We start from the raw sequence: 20,922 nt of genomic DNA on the forward strand, positions 1-20,922 counted from the left end.
TTTGACTGGTGTCACTGTTCTGTAAAAATTAGCTGTTGTCTGGAATTGATGTTTTGACAATGTTAGTCACTGTCTGGGAGAAATGCAGGCTGAAACGGACTGCAAATCGGAGGTCTGTGCACCTGGTAATTAATTATTTACTTTTTACCTTTATGTCAAATCGTACTTTTTTCCCTATTTACGGGAATGCCATTCCCTTTTCCTATATAAGGTGGTGGGGTTTCATTTCAATCCCACACCTTCTCTCTCCTCTTTCTCTAACTAGACTTCAATTTGGATTATTCTCGGGATGGATTTAGACGAATGGGATGGCACCAGAGGCATGGACGAGGTTTACGTAAACCTGGATAGAGTGGATACCTTCCACGACCCTACGACACACTTGAGCAGGACACGCTGCAACGAGGTAAGTAGTTTCTCACTTTTATTTGATTTGAACTCTAGGCTTTAGCACTCCTATACGAACATGATTTGCATGCTAACTCTTAGACTGCCTTAGAGGACTTTAGCTAGAAAACGTGAATTCCTTTATTTACACGTAACACCTGTTTGTTTTTGTAAGAATGCGCGCTATATGCATGTGAATAGTACACTACGAATTTATGCATGTTAATAGTAAAAACGATGCGAATAGTAAAAACGTGAATAGTGCACGTGAATAGTAAAAACGTGAATAGTGACAACGTGAATAGTAAAAACTTAGCTAATGCACGTGAATAGTAAAAACGTGAATAGTACACGTGAATAGTAAAAACTTAGCTAGTGCACGTGAATAGTAAAAACTTAGCTAATGCACGTGGATAGTGAAAACGACGTGAATAGTACACGTGAATAGTGACAACGTGAATAGTAAAAACTTAGCTAATACACGTGAATAGTAAGACGTGAATAGTGCACGTGAATAGTGACAACGTGAATAGTAAAAACTTAGCTAATGCATGTGAATAGTAGACGTGAATAGTGCACGTGAATAGTAAAAACGTGAATAGTAAAAACTTAGCTAATGCACGTGGATAGTGAAAACGACGTGAATAGTAAAAACTTACCTAATACCCGTTAACGTACGTGAATAGTAAAACCTAATCTACGCTTCTCGTCACCGCAGACGAGAGTGGATCAAAGAATTGACTCAACCTTACGTGAAGGACCCTACATGAGAGATTTTTACAGAAAATTGGTCCTAACTGACCGGATGTCTCTAGGTTAGAAAATGAAAGAATACCTAGTCTTAACGCGTTCTTATCACTTGCTTGCCTTAGGAGTTGTATTAAATTTTTTTTATCTTGTTCCTCTTTAGCTCATCGAGATTTCTGGGACCACTGCCGAGGTTCTTTCATGGTATGATAGGCTGAGCGCCGCGGCGAGAGCCCGCGTGCAGGAGTTGGGCTTCGGATCCTTCATTGCAGCGCTGCCCCGCACCAACGGGGTGTGCGATCCCTTTGGCCTACGGGCCCTGTGTGAGCGGTGGGTTGACTCGACCCACACCTTCCACCTTTCCTTTGGGGAGATGACCATCTCGCCCCGAGATTTCTCATTATTGACCGGATTACGAGGGAGCAACACCCCCGTCCCTTTCTATTATGGCATGATGCGACCGCGGGTCGACCCTGCTAGGCTTGCCACCTTGATAGGACCAGGAGTTCCCCTATGCGTCAAATCTACCCCGGCAAAGTTTATTTCGACTGCTAGCCTCTTGAGTAGACGGGACTTCTGTGAGACTGATGCTACTGATCTGGCGGTTCGTAGCTTCCTTGTATATGCTCTGAGTGAGACGATTTTCCGCACGAAGGGCGGAAAGGTACATGCGGGTCTCATCCAGGCCCTTAGTGATTTAGATGCCGCAGCTTCCTACGATTGGGCGGGGGCAGGCTTAGCTTTTCTCTACAAGTTTCTAGACCTGACTTGCCGGAAGCGCAAGGATTTCGGTGGTTACACCTTTGCTCTGCTGGTACGTGACGCCTTCTTGATTCGCCGGTCTTTGCTTTTTTCTTTCTCACACTCTTAGTCCTTGTTTATACCGCAGGTGTGGGCGTACGAGAGACGCATCCTTCCCAGTCGATCTCGACCTCGATTGAGAGCATAGAGGCCGCCTTTTATGGTTCGATGGAGAGATTTTGATCTGAGCGCTGAGAGGAGGCGGACAGTGCCATGGCTCCTAGATCGGATTGACTCATTGGTCCTCACACAGGTAGATTTCGCTTAGTCTCGCTAGACTTTGGCTTGAGTCTTTCTGACCCTTTTCTTTGTGCATATTTTTTAGATTAAGTTCAGGTGGGACGACCTTGACTTCGGTCCCGAGTATGCATACACATCGATGATCCAGGAGCAGCAGTGCGTGCTCACCGGCCCTTGTGTGCGGGCGTGGTATTTGGGAGATCAAGGCATCACCGGAGTGAGTGATGTTCACTGGACGCCGGGGGAGATTCTCGTTTCCATGTTTGCTGTGCGGACTCTGCCTTTATCGACCATTTGTCGAGATCTGACCCGTCATTTTGTCGGTAGAGTAGTCTGGGTTCACGCCGGGGACCGCGAGCCTTATTTGTCCACTTTACTGAGCGCGAGGGATGCCCCGACGGCAGCGATGGAGGTAGATCCGGTGGCGGACGTGTTTTTGAGAGAGGCGGTCGAGGCCGTCTTTGGTCAGGCGGAGGTTCCGGTAAGTGATTCCGCCCTCTTTTCATTTTATTCATGATATGCTCGGAGGTTTTATCGTGTGTTTTTTTTGCCTTTTTTGCAGGAGGGATCCTGGCGGAGTGCCCACCTATCAGATTTTTTCGATGGCACTCGGACTCAAACACCGGTGTGCGAGCAGCCCTATTTTGTCGGCGAGTCATCCAGTGCAGCTCGACCGGAGGGGTCATCCATAGGCGTGCCTATACCAGACTATGGGAGAGATTATGCTACGATCTGCTATGACGAGTCCGGGGCACCTTACGCGGGATTTGAGGCGGCCCCTCCTATCTTCTCCTCGAGGGTCCCATTTGATCCCTCGGACGCTTCTCTGACCACGAGAGAGACTTGTACGGATTACGTGGGGCTGTCTGGTTATCTCCGAGACCGCCTCAGCTTGCGCTGCACCGATCACCTGGTATCTATCATTACTGTACTTTAGTGTAGTGAAATGTATGCATGTATGTATGATTTATGCTTTTGCCTATGCTGCCTTTTATCTGTTTTTTTTTTCTTTTTCTGTAGAGTGATCTGCATGCCCACGAGCGGAGACAGAGCGAGCTAGTGCGGGAAGCTGATGCCCGAGTTGGTCATGTGTATCAAGAGAGGAACGACCACTGGTCGGGGATGATGCGACGGGAGACTGAGGGTCGCCTTGCCGTCGAGGAGAGGGCGCGTGATGAGTCGATCAGACGCCTTGCTGCAGAGGAGAGAGCACGAGCTGCTGATGAGAGAGCACGGGTTTCTGATGAGAGAGCACGAGTTTCTGATGAGAGAGCGCGTGCTGCCGAGGAGGCACTATCTGCGGAGCGGGCATCTCACCTGAGAGATTTTGAGAACTATTGGGACTTCCCTCCGTATTAGGCTCGTTATGTATTGCTTTGTAGCTTTCATTGTTGCTTTGTAGCTTTTATTAGAGTTTCCCCGATGTATAGCTGATGTATATGGAGTGGGGTGGATAGTAGGTAGGCTTTTTGTGAAAAGTAGGATAGGAAATGTATAACCCGTGATTCATATTATCATGCATTCGGTAGATTATAATGATTCCAATCATTCTCGTCAAATATATTCATGCCTTTATTTATTTACAAACAACAGAAATACTTAGTCTCTTATACATTGTTTTTGTAATTGCTCAAGTTATAACTATTGTTACCAGGACCCGCCTTTCGGTTTTCGGATCCCGGCGATTTTTCTCCTCTCCTTTTACTATCCCGGAATTTTTAAATGAGTGCCCTTTCGGGTTTTCACCCATTGGGATTTCCCTTATTGTTGCATAGGTCGCCCTTTGCGGGTTTTCAACCTATCGGGAATTTTTCTTTATTTTTCTTTTTTTTTACGAAAAGTATTTCTTAAGCCTATCCAGATTGGTAGGTTCGAAGAATTCCATGCCGTCCATTATGGTTAACTTCACCGCTCCTTTGCTTAGTATCTTCTTTACGACGAATGGTCCTTCCCAGTTAGGCCTGAACTTCCCCCTCGGGTCGGTGTGCGTCACACGGATCTGTTTCAGCACCAAATCTCCTTCTTTGATAGGGCTGGTCTTGACTTTTTTATTGAAAGCCCGAGCCATCCTTCTTTGATACAACTGTACATGGTAAAGGGCTTCCATCCTTTTTTCATCAACTAAAGCCAACTGCTCGCATCGCCTCTTTACCCATTCCGCCTCGGGAATTTCTGCTTCCACTGCGATTCTCAACGATCGCTTTTCAATCTCAATCGGCAAAACTGCGTCTATGCCATACACCAAAGAGAATGGTGTTGCCCCAGTCGAGGTTCTGATTGTCGTGCGATAAGCCCACAACGCGAGTGGGAGGTGCTCATGCCAGTTCCGATGTGATTCCACCGTCTTTACGAGGATCCTTTTAAGGTTCTTGTTAGCTGCTTCTACTGCCCCATTAGCCTGTGGACGGTACGGAGAAGACCTGTGATGTTCAATGCCATATTCTCGGAAAAGATTCCTTACTTCCCCCTGAAACTGGACTCCGTTATCCGTGATCATGTGATGAGGCACTCCGAACCTGGTGATCAAGTGTTTTTCAATGAACTTTCTCATCTGCTTGGATCCCAGTTTGCTAAACGACTCAGCTTCTACCCATTTGGTGAAATAATCGATGGCGACTGCAACAAACTTATGTCCGTTCGAAGCGTTAGGCCTTACTTCACCGATGATGTCAATGCCCCAGGCAGCGAATGGCCAAATAGGTGCTAGCACATGTAGTTCCATGGCCGGAAGATGACTGCAATCGCCGTGGATTTGACAATCGTGACATTTCTTCGCATACTCGTTACAATCTCTTTCCATGGTGAGCCAATAGAAGCCTTGTCTGATAATTTTCTTAGCTAGTACTGCTCCTCCCATATGGACTCCACAAATTCCCGAATGTACTGATTCCATCGCTTCGCGGGCTTCACCCGCATCCAAGCATCTTAGTTGTAATCCGTCAATGTGCCTTTTGTAAAGCAAGTCGTTATGGATGACGAACTGACGAGCTAGCCTTCTAATCACAGCTTGATCCCTAGGTTCTGACTCTGCCGGATATGTTCCATCTTTTATGAAGTTCACAATATCGAAATACCACGGTTTTTCATCTGCCCCTAACAGCATTACGTCTTCGTAGCACGGTTTGTGAGATCTTCTCAATACCAATGGTTTCGAAGCAAGGTTCCGGGGGTTGTCCCAAACTGACACCAAAGTGGCCAAGGCATCCGCGGCCTGATTCTGAGCTCGAGGAATGTGATAGAAGCGACATTCTTGGAATCTCAATGCCAACCCTTCTAGCTGATCTAGATATGGACGTAGCCTTTCTTCTCTCACTTCCCAGTTTCCTTGTGCCTGTTCGATGATCAACTTGGAGTCACCCCAAATTTCGACATATGACGCTCCCAGTGCTGCTAATGACTCCAAACGATAAATGCATGCTTCGTATTCGGCCATATTATTGGTAAGGGGGAAGGATAACTTCTTCGCCATCGGGATTCTTTCTCCTTCCGGGGAGATAAGTAGTACTCCTACTCCGGCTCCATTCGAATTAACTGCTCCGTCGAAGAACATTTTCCACGGTATAACTTCGATTGCATTCAAATGTTCATCGGGGAAATCATAGCTTATCTCTTCTTTTTCTGTATTCAGGGGTTGATTAGCCAAAAATTCTGCCACGGCTCTTCCTTTGATAACCTTCTTTGTCACATATTCAATGTCAAACTCGGACAAAAGCAACAACCATCTGGCTAACTTCCCCGTCAAGGATGGAGTTCGGTATAGATACTTCACGGGGTCCATCCGAGAAATAATGATCACTTTATACGATTGGAAATAGTGCCGCAGTTTCTTCGTCAACCACACGACTGCCACACATGTCTTTTCGATCATGTTGTATTTGAGCTCATACTCTAGGAACTTCTTACTCAAATAATACACCGCGTGTTCCACACCGGTGTCTCCCTCTTGAGCTAACATTGCTCCAATAGATCGCTCCTCAATTGCTACATAGAGGAGAAGTGGCTTTCCCAGTTTAGGCGGTCTCAACACTGGCGGATTAGACAAGTAGCTCCGGACGCTCTCCAACGCTTGCTGACATTTATCGTTCCAAATAGCGGGTTGGTCTTTCCTTAGCAACTTAAAGATTGGCTCGCAGATTGCGGTGAGTCTTGCTATGAACCGACTGATATACTGAACCTGCCCCAGAAACCCTCTCACTTCCTTTTCATTTCTCGGCACCGGCATTTCCTTTATAGCCTTCGCTTTATCGGGATCCACCTCAATTCCCTTATTTCCGATTACATAGCCTAAGATTTTCCCCGACGAAATGCCGAAAAAGCACTTCTTCGGGTTTAACCTTAGCTTGAATTCTGCAATTCGGGCCAAAAACTTCTCGAGTGCGGCAAAATGCCCTTCTCTTGTCTCTGATTTGACCATCATGTCATCCACGTAGACTTCTACCTCCTTGTGTATCATATCATGGAACAGTGCTGTAGCCATTCGCTGGTAAGTTGCCCCGGCATTCTTCAAACCAAACGGCATTACCCTGTAGCAGTATGTTCCCCACTCAGTTGTGAACGAGGTTTTCGCTTTGTACTTTTCGGCCATCTGAACTTGCATGTAGCCCATGAAACCATCCATATTTGTGTGTAAGACACTGGATGCTGCACTATCGATCAATACATCGATATGAGGCAAGGCGAACTCATCCTTGGGGCATGCCTTGTTAAGATCTCTGTAATCCACGCACATCCTCACTTTGCCATCCTTTTTCGCGATGGGCACTACATTTGCGACCCAAGGGGGATAGTCGATCACTTCGATGAATCCTGCTTCTAACTGCTTCTTCACCTCCTCTCTGATCTTATCTGCCCATTCGGGTCTCATACGTCGGAGCTTCTGCTTTACGGGCCTCGCCTTGGGATATGTTGGAATACGGTGAGTTACGATTGATTGATCGATTCCAGGCATGTCTTCGTATGTCCACGCGAATACAATTTCGTATTTTTTAATTATTCTCTCAAATTCTTTTCTCTCTTCAATAGTTAATTCTTGAGCAATTTGTATAAGTTTAGGATTGTCATCCGTACCAAGATTGAAAGTTGACATTTCTATTGTATTGATTTCAAATGTAGGCATGTTATATGAATGAGAATGCATGGAATGATCATGATCAACATCAAGCAAGTAAGCAAAATCAGAATTCATTTCATTGATAGCGTGGGTGATTACATCATCGGACTCAAACAAAGCAGTAATACAATTTTCATCCTCAATATCTTCGGACTTCTCATATACTCTCGAGGTACTAGGCTCAATTTCAGCTCCTGTAGCCGCTTCAATGGTAATGACCTGCTCCTCGGCATTTGAATCCAGCATCATGATCTCCTCGACAAAGCAGCTTGCCTTTCCTTTGCCCCAGTCGGCGACATCATTGAAGATTTCAAACCCTGGCAGAATCTTTCCTTCCGTGCTAGTCCACGACTCGGAGGTTCCCGAATATGGCTTTTCATGCCCCTCGCTTACCAAATGCTTCCTCAAGCCTATTTTTCCTTCTGCACTCATGTTGGATGGACTCCCCTGCTCATATCCCAAACCCCTCCGGGTTTTCTGACTTTTAAAATCCGGAAACTCCGACAACCCTTGATGGTGTGCTCCTAATCCCATTCCCGGGATGAAACCTCCTTTCATCATCTTCACCACATCGGTGGTCATGCTCGACTCGTAAATCCCAGAGACTTGGAATCCGGAGAAGAGTTGAGGCTCAATTCCCAATGCTGCCACCGAGCTCAATTTCTCAGCTCTAATTGTTACTATCTCCTCCCCGAAAGGAAACTTGATCATTTGGTGGAGCGTGGAGGGCACACCTCCCAGCTTGTGGAACTAAGGGCGTCCCAACAACACAGCAAAAGTTACCGGGATGTCCAACACTGTGAATTCAGTCTCTTCCTCATTCGGCCCTACTTTCAATTTGGCCTTGAAGACTCCTTCAATATGCCTACGGCTGTCATCGTATGCTCTGATCACTGTTTCAGAAGCTGTCAAGTCTCCTCTCTCCACTCCCAACTTCGACAAGAGTTTCAACGGACAAACATTAATGGCCGATCCATCATCGACCATCACACAGCTAGTCTTCTTCCCGTTAATTTCCGCTCGGATATACAATGGCTTGTTGTGAGCCTTCCCCTCTTCTGGGAGATCCTCATCGGTAAACGTGATCTCAGTCTTCTTTCGGGCCATTATTGCCCCTACTAGCGCTGCCGGCTCAGTGTCGGTGGAGATCACCAAATTCTGCAACTCCTTCATCAGGTTCTCACGATGGTACTTAGAGTGGCATAAAACTTCCCAGACCGTAGACTTAGCTTGCGTCTTCTTCAACTGTTCAAGAACTTGGTCGTCGGGCTTAGGAGCCGAACCTTCTCCAATCTCAGTCTCTACCATTGGTGCCTTTCCCTCGGCCACACGACCTGATCTCGTCATCACCGCAACTTCCGGCTCGTCCTCCGACTCATCCCAAATGTTAATAGGAACCCTTCGATTGGCATCCTCCTCGTCCGAGGAACTCGCCCAAATGTCTACGACCATTAAATCCATGACGTGAGGAACACTCAGATTCAGGAAAAAGGGATCCGTCGATCCATACAAGGCCCAACCTACCAACTCATCATAGTCACGGAGGGACACTCTACTCATCCTTCTTGCGGCCAACGGAATAGCGCCTCGTTGTATGCACATAAGCTGCACCTTATCGCTCATTGTCTCATTACACCGCTCATAACGGTGCCTCCACCTCCTAGCATAATCCACAAAATGTTCCTCGGGGAATTGCCTAATCCTGTCCAAATCATCCAGGGATCCCGTCCACGGAATGTACATTTCGTATCTCGCCACAAAGGCATTTCTGAGTGGTACCCAATGACACATCTCTTCCTCCGACAGACCCTGATGCCACAATAAGGCTTCACCCATCAAGGTTTCCGGAAAATGTTCATGCAACTCACACTGTGGAAATCTAGCGTTATACATATGATCGCGGAATATCCTTGCATGCTCCACAGGATCCTGGTATCCACCATACCTAGGCATCGCTAACACCGCATCAGGTGTTTGGTAAGACTGGGAATCAGGGGTTTGCTCTGCTAACATCCATACCGTATATTCCTTGATAAATCTCTTCGTCATAGCTGCCCAATCGGTCTTAACATACATCGGCAGCGACATGTACCACATCAGCGGTTCACCCATCAATGAATTACAAAACAAGCTAGTGATCTCTTCCTCTTTGAAACTCAAGGCTGTCATAGCCGACAAATAGAAGTGAAGGTGCTCCATAGGGTCCTTATTGCCGTTATACTTGCTCACCCTTGGCAATGGATGCTTGATGGGTCCAATCTGCATTGCAAAGTGCTCCGCGGTTCTATCCTCAGTTCTCTGATACTTTTCAAGAAACAAATCCGACAACCGATCCCAATCGTGCTTGCAAGAGTCGGGCAATGAATGAAACCATTGCAAAGGCTCACCTACCAGCGAATGGTGGAACCACTGAGCAATTTCATCTACCCCGAAGGATTCAATAAACATGTCGTGCATATACTCACGCAAGTGCACTTCGGGATCCCTTCCTCCACTGAACAAACCCAAATTTGGCACGATAGTCCGAGACGCCCCTTCACCGGTCTCTTCAGCACTATCCTCGTCATATGGTGCTCCACCATCTGATCCCTCCTCCATTGGTTCTTCCTCTTGTTCCTCACCCAAGAAGGACACATACAAACCATTTCCCACATTGCTTCTTTCGACGGAGTCCAACAACTCCTCTACATCTTCCTCAAAAGATTCCATCACTACAGTTTCCGTCAAACCAACTCCGATCACGCTCACCCTATGATTAGGCAATGGATTGCGCCTAACGGAAGGGTTTGCTGATGAAGGATCAGCTATCTTCTTCTCCTCAATCAAATCTTGGATTTCGTGTTTCAGCCTCTCGCAATTCTCAATCGTATGTCCATAACTGCTGTGGAATTCACTATACCCTCTAGCCTGAATCTGCGGAGTAGGTTGAGCTTTGTTATACGGGGTAAGGGCTTTCAACAACCCCTTCTTCTGTAGACGTTCAAAAACTTTCGCATAGGTCTGATCGAACTTGGCGAACCGCCTCTTTTCGATAGCATTAAGATCAACCACTTTCACTGTCGCAGATTCCGTACTCGCGCTACGCCCTCCGGCACTATATCCAGACTTCGTCCACTTGGTATAAGCTTTCTTCGGCTCCCCATCACCTTCGACAGTCAAGGCACAACTATACATCTGATTGAAATCTGTGAACGGCATATATCTCAACTCATTCTTAATATACGGCAACGTATTGCCAATCACCATTCGGATCTGATCTTGCTCAAGCGGCTTCTGTTTCATGACCGCGGCCTTAGCCCTCCATCTCTTCACGAAGTCTGAAAGGGATTCCCCAGTCTGCTGCTTAGTGCTCTCTAACTCTTTCAAAGTGACTTCCAACATGGTGTTAAAACTATATTGAGCGATGAATGACTTCGCTAACTCCTTCCAATCCTTCTTTGTCACCATTGGCAGCGCATTGAACCATGTGAGGGCATCCCCCTCCAGGTAAGTGTTAAACAGCCCCAAGACTTGATCCTCGGTCAGGATCGTGTGCTTCATTACCGCAACGTACTGATTCATGTGAGCGGTGGGATCTCCCGTTCCATCGAACTTTTTCATGTCAGGGAGCCGAAATTTCAGAGGCAAAGCTGTTGCTGTCAAGCAATTCTTCAAGTTATAGAAATCCTGACTTTCAGAGCTTCCTCCACGCAAGTCCTGCACTTCCTGTGTGATGTGTTGCCTCCACTCCTCTTCCTTAGCTTTCTCCTTCTCTAACTGTTTTCGGACATAATCCTGATAATCCTCCTCATTCCCAAAGTGAGGGCCATCGTTCACCTCATTCTCCGCACGCTTACTACCACTCTTGTTGTCCTTCAGTGCTAACTCAGCTAGCTGGGCCAAGATTGCGGCCAGCTGGTCGTTGATATTGTTCACAGAATTCTCCAATTCAGCCACCTTCTCGTCGGTTGCAGACATACTGACGGAAGACTGAGTATACTCGGATGAAGATGATTCAGAAGCCACAACTACTGATTCGGGACTGTCTACTCGCGACTGATCAAACTGTCTGACAAGCCGATTAATCTCGCGAAACCACAACCGCTTAATGATGACGTCTGCGCGAACGGTATCCATTAGTATGTATATATGATTTCATATGCATGATTCGTGGTGTGTGCGTTTATTTATTTGCGATTATAAGATAAGAAGAACAAACGTTAGTTCTAATTACACGTATCACAACATCTCTCTTCCACCCTTATTCCTCCACACACTCGTTGGTCCAGGTCTCTTTCCTAGGATTTTGGTTTTTTTGGCTCACATTGCGGTCCAGGGGACGCGTGATGCCGTCGATTATTGTGGGAAAGTAAATCAACCATCAGACAATACGGTTCGTTTTGACGTATCCATATTCAGTTACTAAGAAATCGACCAAGTTGGATTGTCCTTTCGGAATAACTCGTCTTTTGTCCTTTCGCGAGATGCGTTAATTCGGGTTTTGACTCCCTTTGAGCGCATCTTGGTTTTTAGACATGGTTCGAGTTATTCTTCTAGTCCAATCGTTCGTTATTGTCAATGACTCGTTCCCTTTTATTCGCGTGGGTTCATGTCTTGATTTTTGGGTTACAATGGGGATTTTATCGAGAACATAACCATGCGTTTGTTTAGTGATGGAATCACTTTTGGATTTATTTTAGGGAACGGATTCATTGCGTAACGTGTTTGTTTTTAGCGTTGAGATTCCGTTTTCTCATTTTGCTACATGAAAAGACGGCGAGTCTTATTTGAGCGCACGATAATCTTTCGGCTAATTACAACTCTTTGTTCCTCCCAATCCACGGGATATATCATCTCAGTGTGGTTATAGAAAATCAACGTTTCGTTGAATCGCATGTTTATTCGAAGCGAGGATATCACCGTTTTCCTTCCTTTAGGCGCGAATTTAAGCAAACACGTATATCGGGCCATATTTCTTGCAGTTTTGGTAACGGTCGAAATGATCGAGTCGTTAGTCAAAATCCGCAGTCTCATCCATATGGCGCAATTATATGGTTTGGCTTAATTCGGCTTCGAGATTTTAAACGGGGTATACTCTCGTCCGAGGCACGTATTCAACGATATTGGTTTATTTTCTTTAACTACTCGCGGGATTAACATATATCGTAGATTCAGAATGATTTTGGTCGATTAGTTCCTTTTTGTCTTTTTATTTTCTTAGTCACCTTTTGCGGACACGTCCATTTCTCTTAAGAATGACACAAGGCATAACGTAAAAGCTCGTCTTTTATTCGGAAGGGACGGGCTACTTGTGCGAAACTTTTCACGTTACAACAAGGTCGTTCGAAACAGAAATGTTCTTCGTTTTCGTTTCATCGTGATCTCGTTTTATCCCAATTTATTTAAAGAATGTGAATAACGGCTACCGTTAATATAGTCTTTTGTATCGAAATGCAACTATCCTTAACACCGAACCGATTAATACTAATACGTGCTTACGTCATAACGTATTTCCTGAACACGTGCCTTCGTCGGGACACCGAAAGGGACAAGGCGGGTCGCACATGTTCATTCATATGAGATGACTAAGTCGTCTTTAGTTCAAATCGTTTCGATGTTTTAGGGTAATTAGTATGTCGATTCATGAGTATATATTAACGCATCGTCTCATTTTCTTTACATAATTTAGGATTAGACACGTATCATGGCGGTTTGAAAACACGAACTGATTAATTTATCACATCAAAAATAGTAACGGGTAATCCTATGGAAACTTCTAAGGCTACTATATGCTGACACGGCTGACTGCGGGACCTCACAGGACCGCACAGATTCGCCCCTAACGAATGGATGGGGATCCTCTGGCGCCTTACTGTAAGGGGGAACTTACGCTAGCCTCTTTCGAGCGACGAATGGACTCTCGCTAGAGGTTTCGCGGAAATTACCCAAAGGGTTTGCAATAATGCTCGTGAATGCATACGAAAAGAAGTAAAACGATCCGTCCCCGTTAAGGGCTTAGTGCATGCCTTCCGGAATCAAATTTCTCGCTTCCCCAGCAGAGTCGCCACTTGTTAGACGAGGTGCCGCGGCCTAATCTCCCGGGCGGATCGGGGGGTGGACAACCTCATGGCGACGTAAGCGGTGATTGGCGCCGAAAGCAACCAATCGTGGAATCAAGCTGCTCGGCAAGACCGGAGCTCGGAGATATGGAAGAGTCGCCACCCACGAATGGGAAAATGAACACCGATCCCTTGCGGGAGACCGGTGTGGGTTCGGGAAACTTAGGTACGAGCCGAGAAGGCTAGCTCCTTTCCGAAGAAAGGCTACTAGGCACCCCGACATCGCCCGGTTATGAACCACCGGCCTCCTACTCAGCATGTTAGGCGATAACGGACTAATCGTATACTTCTTTAAGTTTAAAATTCATTTGAAACCCTTTTCTTTCTCTTTTTAGAAACCGTTTTGAGCATATGATATTGAAAAGCCACACTAGTAAAGAATCACCCATTTATGTTTATACATACACAGAGAGGGGGAAGAAAGAAGTGGTTTATTTACAACCGTGTTAAATAGTATGTCGTGTGCTTATTCTACATTAACTTATTTCCCCAAAACGGATTTATTTACATGGTTCGCACCTTAATCGCCGTTGGAACGATTAGGGTGCGTTTCAAAACCCCGTTTGATGAAGTTCACTCGAATCGCCGTTGGAACGACTCGAATATTTGAAAACGTTTGAGATAAAAACCTTTAATGAGAAAACGTGGTTAAACATACAAGTCAGTTTTACTTTGTACAAATTCTTTAAGGAAATGGTTCAAAACTCTATTATTTGCCAAGAAAACGATTTTAATTACAATGTTCGCTTAATCCGTCGTTGGAACGGGCTAAGGTTTTAAAACGTGATATTTTGAAGACGGTTTGAAATATTAACAAGAATGCCTCTATTTATTTACATTACAAAAAAACATTAGTTTAAATAATTCAATTTGAAAACTCTTTTTTTGTGATTTATTTTCCCCACTTATTTAATGGACTCTCTACTTATTATAATCACATTAACAAATCCATTTAAACCACCATTTATACTTAAACAAAGCCCACTTGAAATATGGGCCCATGAATGGGCCAAAAGAATAAAGAAAATAACTTAACATATACATATACCTTTAAATCAAAAGGAGATTATGAGAATAGAAATTAATAAAAAGGGACTGCATAATGCATATATGAAAATACTATATATAGTACATTTACATTTTAAAAGTGTTGAAAATAGCAAATGAATCTTATAACTAGGGAAATAACATTTATCCAAAAATAATAATCAATGAAATAACCCAACTATCCCAAAACTACATATATACATAATTATTATAGTTTTAAACATCAAAAATAATATATACTAATATCTACTAATTATCTCCCCAAAATGCCCAAGTAAATAACATTTAAAATAGAACTTAATGTAACTTGAATGGATAACAATAAAAAGGAAGGTAATATAATATATACATATATATAAAAATAGAGTAAAAATGGAAAAAACCAATCTCCTAAAATAATCATATATGTTAAAGTTCTAAAACAATTTGAAAATCGTATATTAACTAACTATATATATGTATACTAAGGATTAAAAGTCTAAAAGTTAAGAAAAAGGGACCGAAATGACATTTTTTACATTTGAGCAGATTTACCGATGGAAAATCCGTCGGTAAACAGCATTTAGTGACAGAATTGGCAAATTACAGCAGCACTCCAATATTTTCCAGATTTATTCAAAAGCTTTAAATTAAATCTAATTCAATCGTTTTGCACTTCCGAACTACCAAAGATGGATCATAGTTGAAAACGGAAGTTCCTAAAACGATGTTTTCATTTTAAAACGTTATTTGGAAACCTCTTTTAAATTAAAAAACTTATAATTACAACATTTTCGATACCCGAACTACCTTTTTATCGGATCACGGTTCGTATTGGGATATCCAAAACGAGGTTTTTTATTTTAAAACAAAACCGAATTTTATTTAACACGAAACGAAAATTAAATAAATACGCTAACTAAATAAAACGTGATAAAATAAATAAATAACTAAAGGAATAAAAAGTATAGCATAAAAAAAATAAATAGAAAGAGAGCATAAATTAAATAAAATAAAGAGTCTAGTCCTCGGATAATACCTTTAATTCAGTATCTGACCGTCGAAACCGATTGTTTCCACCAACCGCGAACTTCCGTTTTTTTTATGAAAAATTTAGTAAAAATTGAACTTAGGAAATTTAGAGATTTTCAATTTTAGGAAAAAAATTTTTTCCAAAAAATCCACTTCCTATCTCTCTAGAAAAATATCTAGTGTGAGAAAGCTCTCCCCCAAAAAATCCTCTCTCTTCACCTTGGGATCCGTGCCCTTATATAGGGAAACGGATCCCGGAACAATGGGCGACTTCCAAAAAAAATTGGGCGTCGCCCATTGTGGTTGGGCGGCCGCCCAACCTAGTGTTGGGCTACCGCCCAACCTTGTTGGGCGACCGCCCAACGGCGTTGGGCGATCGCCCAACGGCGTTGGGCGAGCGCCCAACGGCGTTGGGCGAGCGCCCAACGCGAGGTTGGGCGCCCGCGCCCAACCCTCGTCGGGCGTCCGCCCGACGCGTTGGGCGTTCGCCCGACGCGTTGGGCGTTCGCCCGACGTGGTTGGGTGCCCGCCCGGCGACCCTCGGGGCGTGCCCCGCGCCGTCGGACGCGTGCACTCCGTGGCCGCCGAGCGCACGTTCCGTGCAGCTAGACGTTCGCACGTCGCGGCCGACGAATGCGCGCCTCGCGTTGCCAGGCACGTGTGCTCAACGGCCCACGAGGGCGCGCACCGCCAGCGGTCCCAGGCATTGCTCGGGCGTCGAGAGCGTGCCACTCGCGGTGCGTCCGACGGACGCCGTGCGCACGTCTCGAGCCGTCAAGCGGGCGTTCGACCATCGTCGTCCGCGTGCGGGATGCCGTTGTGTGCCCGCGCCGTGCCGTTAATTTTCCTCAGCTTATTATTCTTTATATATTTTTCAAAACTTCCGGAATCAATCGCTTCGACCGTCTTGTTTCAGGTTTTCGTCACAGGTCCTCCGACTCGGTGTCTACAACTGCCGTAGACAGAAGATGCAAGAATCTCATTGGCCAACGACAGTGAGCACGTCCTGAGTGACAACGACAGGAAGCCGTTTGCCTTCAACGGTTATTTCGAAATTCGAAATTACCGGTGCTTGAAGTGTCACTATATAAAGGCCTCTCAATTGCTTCATTCGATGCAGATCTTCAATTAGTCGAAACGCTGTCCAAATTCATACTTGAAGTTCTGTGAGAAAAGCAAAGCAAAATCTTACACCAATTTCCAATCATGGTGTAAAAGTCTAGAGTGATTTCAATCATCTAAAGTGTCTTAGCAATTGTTGTTTAGGACAAACACTTTATCATTTCTAAAAGAATAGAAAGGAGAGGTTGAGTACTCGGTTATAGTACTCAGCGGTAGTTATAGGAGTGAGTAGAGGTATAGAGGAAGGTACTCTTGTATACTCAGCTTCTATTGTAAAAGGTTTCGTGCTCTACCTTTAAAGAGCTCAGTAGAGAATTCAAAAAGCTCGGAACGCGTTCCGGGGACTGGACATAGGCGGAGAGGCCGAACCAGGATATGTCTGCTGAGTAACATATTTATAACCCTTAAACTCCTTTATATATTGCTTGCTATAAAACTGACTAAGTAACTAACTCACGCTGAGTTGAGTGCACTAAGAAGCTGAGTTCAGGAATATACTCTAAGTGCTATCTCCTGACTCAAGGAAAGAAACAGACTTAGTCACAAGTTGACTAAGCTTGTGTCTCAAAACTACTTAGCGCCGCTGTGTAAACCTTTTCTTAAGAAAAGAAGTCAGCCTTAATGGACAAAATTTTAAATAGTTCCTATCCCCCCCCCCTTGGAACTAACATTGTCACGTTATAAGGGACCAACAAGTGGTATCAGAGCTTAAAAGCTCACTGAGCAAGATATAACTATCTTGAGCTGATCCCCACAATGGCTGAGAACAGCACTCATTTCCTCCCAGGAAATCAGACAACTCAGATTTTACCTGAGGGACTGTCCATCACTCGGCCTCCTCTGTTCTTCGGGTCTAACTATACCTTTTGGAAGAACAGAATGAAAAATTTCATTCAGGCAACAAATATGAGTGCATGGCTTTCTGTAGTCCAATGCCCATTTGTTCCTGTTGAAACTATTGGCGGCCAAATGGTCGTTAAAGCTGAAACTAAGTGGACAGAAGATGATCTCAAGAAGCTACAAAATCATGCTTCGGCTATAAACATGCTTCACTGTGCGTTAGATGCTGCAGAGTACAACAAAATTTCAGGTTGTGAGTCAGCGCAGGAGATCTGGAAGAAACTGGAGGTCACCTACGAAGGAACCAACAAAGTTAAAGAGTCCAAGGTGAACCAGCACATGAGGTTGTACGAGCTTTTTGAAATGAATGATGATGAAGGAATCTCTGACATGAACTCAAGATTCACAAACATAATCAACGAGCTCAAGAGACTTGGCAAGATCTTTACCGAGGAAGAGCAAGTCAAGAAGATACTGAGGAGTCTTCCTAAAAGCTGGCAAGCCAAGAAAACTGCTGTTGAGGAAGTTCAAGACTTAACCACCTACAAGTATGATGAACTCATTGGCTCGCTGCTGACCCATGAGATCTCAATGAAGAACTTTGAGGTGAAGGAGAAGTCTGAAGACAAGAAGCAAAAGTCTCTTGTCATGAAAGCTGACTCCGCTGATGGGAGCTCAACAGATGATGAAGAAATGGCAATGTTCACTAGAAAGATGAAAAGACTGTTCAGAAAGAATGAGAAATATTCTAAGAAGCCTTACAAGAAGTTTGACAAGTACAAAGCTGAGTCCAGCGACAGTAAGTACAAGAAGGACAACTCAAAGCCCATTATATGCTTTGAATGTCATCAAACTGGCCATATCAAATCAAGTTGTCCTACCTTAAGGAAGGAAAGGAAGAACGGCAAGAAGGCAATGGTGGCAACCTGGAGTGATAGTGATGAGTCATCATCATCAGAAGCTGATGCCACTGAGTCAGCAAAGATCTGCTTCATGGCAGATGAGCTTGCTGAGCCTTGTGTTTCTGAGCATGCTGACCCCTCCATTGCATCTGACGATGAGGTACACTCAACTGAGGTAATATCACTACCGTTGCTCAGAAATGAAATGATTAATGCCCTGAGTGACCTCTACACACTTGTCAAAAAGAGTAACAAGAAGGTTAGAGCACTCAGCAGGCGATGTGACGAGATTGAAGAGGTCAAACTGAGTGACCTTCGATATCTTCTCCAAGATAACTCAACTTTGCATACTAACGTAGAAATTATGCAAAAGTTTGTCTCCGAGGTCCAGTCAGATTCTAAGAAACTAAAAAAGGACGTCACATCTATTCAGAACCAACTCAAGGTTCCGAATAAAAGAAATATTCCTCTGAACACTCAGTACCGAAGTACTAGTCAGCAGAGATGGAATCCTCAGCGGAATGTCCAGTGTGACTTCTATGGGAAGAAAGGACACACCACAAAGGTGTGCTGGCATGCTCAACACTGGGGTGCTGACCAGTCAGTGAGATATCCTAAACGGAAGGTCAGCTGTGACTTCTGTGGGAAAAATGGACACACTGTCCAAGTGTGTCGTCATAAGATTAAATATGATGCTTTACCTGCTGAGCCTAACAAACAAGGACCCAAAAAGACTTGGGTACCTAAAGATAACTAGCTATATTGCAGGTAAGCCTGAGGTGTGCTGAGAAGTCAAAGATGTGGTACATTGATAGCGCATGCTCGAGGCATATGACTGGTGATGAAACTTAGTTCATCACATTTGTGCGTAAACGAGGAGGAAGTGTAAGTTTCGGAGACAACAAAAAGGGTAAGATAGTAGGGTCAGGAACCGTTGGTGGTAATCCTACTATTGAGTCAGTCTCCTTAGTCAGCGGACTCAAATATAACTTACTCAGCGTAGCTCAGCTATGTGATAATGGGAGAAAAGTTATATTTGATGTAACTGGATGTAAAATATTCGAGGGTAAAACAAATGAGTTGATTTTAATTGCCTCTCGTATTGATAATGTCTTTATGCTGAATTTAGAAAAGAAATTTTCAAAAACTGTATGCTTAGTGTCAAAGGAAGAAAATTCCTGGCTATGGCACAGGAGACTTGGTCATGTAAGCATAGACCTCCTAGCCAAATTAGCAAGAAAGCAATTAGTTGAGGGATTGCCAGAACTTAAGTTCGAAAAAGATCAATTATGCAACGCTTGTCAAGCTGGAAAACAAACCAAACAATCTTTTCATAGTAAAAACATTGTCTCAACTAAGCGTCCATTAGAGTTGCTACACTTGGATCTCTTCGGTCCAGTCCAGCCGCTGAGCTTGGGTGGTAGAAGATTTTCCTTGGTCATTGTAGATGACTTTTCTCGGTACACTTGGATCATCTTGCTGAGTAGCAAGGATGAAACCTTTGAGACGTTTTCAACTTTAGTAAGAAAACTTCAAATGATAAAGACCTTAAGTTAGCTCACATCCGAAGTGATAATGGTGGAGAATTCAAAAACCAACAGTTTGTTGAATTCTGTGAAGCCAACGGCATTGACCATAATTTTTCTGCTCCTAGAACGCTGGTGCGTCCCCACCTGGGTTAGAGATGGGAACTCACTAAGGGATAAGTGTACCCCGTCGTTATCAAGTAATAAATTTCTGGGTTTAAGTCCAGGTTATCGTCCACAGGATTTATTTCTGCAAGTACCGAATTACTAAGTCTCGGATGTTATCTAGGCTTAGGGGGTTTGAGTTGGTTTGATTAAATTAATCTACTCCTAGGTTGAATTATACTAATCCTAGCTAAGTTATCTAATTCTAACTAAGTTATTCTAACCCTAACTAAGTTACTCTACCCCTAATTGATCTTTTACCAAAGCAATTAACTGAATGAACATGAAGGAATACGATGATAACAATGATAGAATGTTTAAGCAATTGAATTGAAACTAAGTCGCTTGTGTCCAAGGCGATTAACCCGACCTATCCTCCTAAAGTCCCTAGTTCGTGATTCCCTTGTAAGGCCGAAACTAGCTCTAAGGCTCAGTAATTTGGGCTTAATCTTCTATAGGGTCGTCAATCCTATAGGCACTGACTAGGTCAGATTCAGCTCGCAATATGTGCCAACCTAATTTTGGGATTATCGAATGAGTTAAACCAATCAGACAAAGCGTGAGACAAAGATTAAAACATCAAAACAATTGAATGAACAAAAACTATATTATATATCAAAGATGAATGTATTGTCATGAAGTTACAATAAACCTAGAATTCATAGCATGTATCAAAGGCTAGACAGAGTATAAAAGAAGAAAAATCCCTTTCAGGGAACCTGTCTACCAATGCAGGCGTCTTTCTAGGATTTAAGGATGGAGCTTGAGTAATCCTCGGTGAACGGAGCTTCGAAGGTATCTTCAATGGAGGTTTGAAGGATATGGAGGAGGTGGAGAGGATTTCTCAAGGTGGAAGCTAAGCTAATTACAAAAGTAAAAGATATCTAATTTACAATTGGAAATTCCTATTTATAGCCGCGTCTTGG

The sequence above is a fragment of the Euphorbia lathyris genome, chromosome 6 (assembly GCF_963576675.1).
Source record: "Euphorbia lathyris chromosome 6, ddEupLath1.1, whole genome shotgun sequence".
NCBI lineage: Eukaryota > Viridiplantae > Streptophyta > Magnoliopsida > Malpighiales > Euphorbiaceae > Euphorbia > Euphorbia lathyris.